Source organism: Pipistrellus hanaki (assembly GCF_964339955.1).
Source record: "Pipistrellus hanaki genome assembly, chromosome: 15".
Taxonomy (NCBI): domain Eukaryota; kingdom Metazoa; phylum Chordata; class Mammalia; order Chiroptera; family Vespertilionidae; genus Pipistrellus; species Pipistrellus hanaki.
This window is the reverse complement of record NC_140517.1, coordinates 44872735-44877780: the sequence shown is the minus strand read 5'-3', so window position 1 is coordinate 44877780 and position 5046 is coordinate 44872735.

Below are 5046 nucleotides of genomic sequence, written 5' to 3'. Positions count from 1 at the left end.
TAACCGGATCCCTGGGAATCAGGGGACGGGGAGTGGCCACAGGACTGGGGAGAACCAGTGCGCTCCGAGAGTTTGCTGCTGCGGTTCTGTTTGCCGGGAAAAGCAGAGGAAGCAGACAAGACTGCTGGGTAGGCAGACCAGCACCGAGCGGCATGAAGAAAACAAAGCAGGGCCAGCTCCTAGCCTGGGAGGGGCAGCTGCGGCCATGGTGTCAGGTGGGGGGCAGGGAGGCCCCACGGAGGAGGCTGCTGGGGCCGAGGTCTGGAGCCCAGGCCACGGCGTGGCGACGGGCGGGCGGGCTCTGCTGCGCGAAACTGGTGGAGGGGGTCCCGGATTGGAAGCGTGGAGAGCGCGTAGAGACCCTAAGGCAAGATGGAGTGGCCTCGGCTGGGGCTCGGGATGCGTTTAGGTCATTAGGTGACCAGACATCCCGCTTTTGGCGGGACAGTCCCGCTTTTTTTTTTTTTTTTAAATCAATCTTTATTGTTCATATTATTACAAAGGTTCCTCATATCTTCCCCCCTCCACCAGGTTCCCACCCCACCCTCCGCCCCCTCCCCACCCCCCATTGTCCTCATCCATAGGTGCACAGTTTATGTTTAGTCTCTTCCTCCCTCCCTTTCCCCGAGAATAGTCAATCCACTCCCCTCCCATATCACCGGACAGTCCCGATTTTTAACAATTTGTCCCGTGTCCCGCGACTAACAATTCGTCCCGCAGGGTTTTAAAAAAGTCCCGATTTTTTGCAAAAAAATCGGGACTTTTTTAAAACGCCGCGGGACGTGGGACAAATTGTTAAAAATCGAGACTGTCCCGCCAAAAGCGGGACGTCTGGTCACCTTAGTTTAGGCGCCAACTTGTTGATGGGTAGCACTTCTTGGGGCGGGGTGGTGAGGAAGGATGGATCAAGGCTGGCATGGGAGGTTTGGGCTCGAGCAGCTGAGTGGATGTCATGAACTCAGATGGGGAGAGGGACAGGTTGAGGAGGGGGGGGGGGGCCTGACTGCATGGAGCGTGGTTGTGTCTGAGGCAGCAGTGCTATGTTCTGAGGGGCTGGCCGGGAGGGCAAGGTGGAGGGTAGTGGCAGGAGGTTTCACCAAGGGGCTCCATTTGAGCTAAGTACATGTTCGAGGGGAGGAGGGAGGAGGGGTGGAGGCGAGAGTGGAGTTGGAAGCAGTTGGGGCGTTGTGGTTACGGGAAAGGGCTCCGGGCATCGATGACCCAGAACTTACATCCTGACTCCGCCTCCTCTGTCACCCTGAGCAAGTCACTTTCCTCTGGTGAGCCTCAGTTTCCTCACTCTGTGAAACGGGATGAAAATGCCTACCCCCATGTGTCTGTTAAGTGAGAAAATGTAAGTTAAGCATTTGGTAAGGCGCTCCATCGTAACGAAGCAGCTGCTATTTCATGAACACTCAGGCTGTACTATTACTGTCCGGGTCCCACCCTCAATCACAAGTTAAGCTTGATGTCTCCAGAAACGAAAGATGCTGGCTTAACAGGGTCGGGTGGTGTTAGTTGTCTATTGCCACATGACAAATTACCCTGGAATGTAACAGCTTAAAACAAACGGGAGCTTTTAGACTAGTGCTGCTGAGACAGACGCAGAACCGAAACTGCTTGTGGCCATCCAGATTCCCCCCAACCTGCTCTGTGGGCAGGAGCCTGGCAGCCACAGCGGGCGGCCCAGGAGAGTCTTCGAATGTAAGAGCAGAGTGGGGTGAGGGTTTCGTGTGCCTTAGCCCTCTCAGCCAAGCCCCATCCTCACAGTGTTCTCAACTAGTGGCCCCTGGAGTATCTGATTTCTTTCTTTCTTTATTTATTTTTATTGATTTTTTTCAGAGAGGAAGGAAGAGAGATAGAGGGCCAGAAACGTCTATGAGAGAGAAACCAGCCGCCTCATGCACATCCCCCATCGGGGATGTGCCTGCAGCCAACGTACATGCCCTTGACCGGAATTGAACCCGGGACCCTTCAGTCCCCAGACAGACGCTCTACCACTGAGCCAAACCGGTTTCGGCAAGGAGTATCTGATTTCTAATTATCAGGGTGGGGGGAGAGAGAGGATGCTGTAAAAATAAAAGATTCTTTTTTTAAAATATATTTTTTATTGATTTTTTACAGAGAGGAAGAGAGAGGGATAGAGAGTTAGAAACATCGATGAGAGAGAATCATCGATCAGCTGCCTCTTGCACATCTCTTACTGGAGATGTGCCTGCAACCAAGGTATGTGCCCTTGACCGGAATCGAACCCGGGACCTTTCAGTCTGCAGGCTGACCCTGTATCCACTGAGCCAAACCGGTTTGGGCATAAAATAGATTCTTGATGGTCAGAATTGGCATCACTGGAAGTAAGGCCCTGGAACTTGAATTTTTTTCTAAAATAAGTTTGTTTAGAATAGTTTTTAGGTTTACAGAAAATGGTACAGAATTTTCCCAAAATCCCCACACACAATCTCCCCCATTATTAACATCTTCCTTTAGTATGGTATGTTTGTTTTAATATATTATATTAACTAAAGTCCATACTTTATTCGATTTCCTTAGTTTTTACAGCATGTCCCTCTTCTGTTCCAGGACCCCACTGAGGACACCACATACATTTGGTAGTCATGCTTGCTTAGGCTCCTCATGGCTATGACAGTTTCTCAGACTTTTTATTTTTTTATTTATTTTTATTTTTTTAAATATATTTTATTGATTTTTTACAGAGAGGAAGGGAGAGAGATAGAGAGCTAGGAACGTCTACCGGGGGTGTGCCCGCAACTAATGTACCTGCCCTTGACCAGAATCGAACCCGGAACCTTTCAGTCCACAGACCGACGCTCTACCACTGAGCCAAACCGGTTTCGGCTCAGACTTTTTATTTTTGAGGACAGTCCTGAGGACTTCTGGTCAGGTATTTTGGAAAATGTATGTCAACTGGCATTTGTATATTTTTCTCATGATTGGACTGGAAGAAAACCACAGAAGCGAAGTGCCGTTTTCATCACATTTTACTAAGAGTGTGTGCTGTCAGTGTGACTTCCTCTGTTGATGTTAACCTCAGTCACCTGGCTGACAGTGTTTGTCAGGCTTCTCCTCTGTAAACTCAGTCCTCTTCCCTTCCGTGTCGTACTCTGTGGGAGGAAAATGCTCAGTCCCTATTTAAGGAGTGGAGAGTTATGCCCACCTCTTTGAGGACAGAGTGCCTACACAAATTATTTGGAATTCTCCTGCCTGGAATATTTGTCTCTTCTTTCCCATTTATTCATTTATATCAGGATGGGCTCATGGATATTTTATACCTCAGATTATATCCAATACTACTTTATTTTGTTGCCTGAATTGTTCAGCATTAGCCATTGGGAGCTCTGTCAGTTGTTTCCTGTGTCTCTTTGACGTACCCTGTGTGTGTGTGTGTGTGTGTGTGTGTGTGTGTGTGAGAGAGAGAGAGAGAGAGAGAGAGAGACAGAGAGAGAGACAGAGACAGAGACAGAGACAGAGACATATTCCTTTCAGTTACGTACTATAAGATAGAGTCATTTATTCAAGGAGTCTTGGTTCCTTTTATTGGAGAATGGCATTAAAAACTATGATCTGGCCGAAACTGGTTTGGCTCGGTGGATAGAGCGTTGGCCTGTGGACTCAAGGGTTCCAGGTTCGATTCCGGTCAGGGGCATGTACATTGGTTGCGGGCACATCCCCGGTGAGGGGTGTGCAGGAGACAGCTGGTCAATATTTCTCTCTCATCGATGTTTCTAGCTCTCTATCTTTCTCCCTTCCTCTCTGTAAAAAATCAATAAAATATTAAAAAAAACAAAAACAAAAACTATGATCTGGCTTACCGGGTTTGGCTCAATGGATAGAGCATCAGCCTGCAGACTGAAGGGTCTCAGGTTTGATTCTGGTCAAGGGCATATGCCTGGGTTGTGGGCTCAATCCCCAGTAGGAGGCATGCAGAAGGCAACCAATCAATGATTCTTATCATTGATGTTTCATCTATCCTTCTCCCTCTCTGAAATCAATAAAATATATATCTAAAATAGATAAAAGAAAAACTATAATCTGGGCCCTGGAGAGTTGTTCAGTGGTTAGAGTGTCAGCCTATAGACTGAAGGGTTGCAGGTTCGATTCCTCGTTAAGGGTATGTACTTCAATTGCAGGTTCAATCCCCAGCCCCAATCGGGTCTGCGAGCAGGAGGCAACCAATCGAGTGTGTCTCTCAGGTGGACCTCTCCTCTCTTCCCTCCCTTCTCAATCTCAACCTATGAACCAGGAGGTCACGGTTCGGTTCCTGGTCAGAACACATCCCGGGGATTGTGGGCTCCATTCCCAGTAGGGTGGGTGCATGCAGGAGGCAGCGGATCAATGATTTTCATCATTGATGCTTCTATCTCTACCTCTCTCTGAAATCAATACAAATGTGTTTTTTTTAAATCAATGGAAAAAATATCCTCACTCGGGTTTAAAAAACAAACTACACCCTGGATACTAGGTGTGCTCAAATCTGAATGTTGAACACTCTCCCACTTTTTTTTAATGAAGCAGAGTTAGAGAACAGCTTCTCTCTCAGCTGTTTCCCTTCTCAAACGCTTCCCTCGCCTTCCCAAATTAGTTTCAGCATCCCTCGGCAGAGGGCGCAAGAAAGGTTTCCTTCCTCAGTAGGAAAGAGAGCGGCTCCGGTGAAGGAACGGAGGCGGAGTTCCGCGCAAGGGAACTGTCAAACTCGGGAGTGGGAGGGAAGTGTTTACCCAAAAGGGCTAGGAGGGGTCACGTGAGAGTCAGCAGTCAGCTGACTGGAGCCCGCAGGGAGGGAAGAACCCGAGTAGCGGGGCTGCTGATTGGTAGAGGAGGATCCAAAAAGGTTGCCCTTCGAGGCGGGTCTTTGACGGCGAGGACTACGATTGGCTTAGGAAGAATCACCACGGTGTTTTGCGGCGCAAGCGGAAAAGACTGAGGTGCGCCAGGGTGTGCGCATGCGTCGAAGTACCTGGTCGCCGATTGGAGGCCGTGAGTCACGGGGCGGCGTGGGGGCGGGGGCGGCGAGCGCGCGCAGCGCTGCGA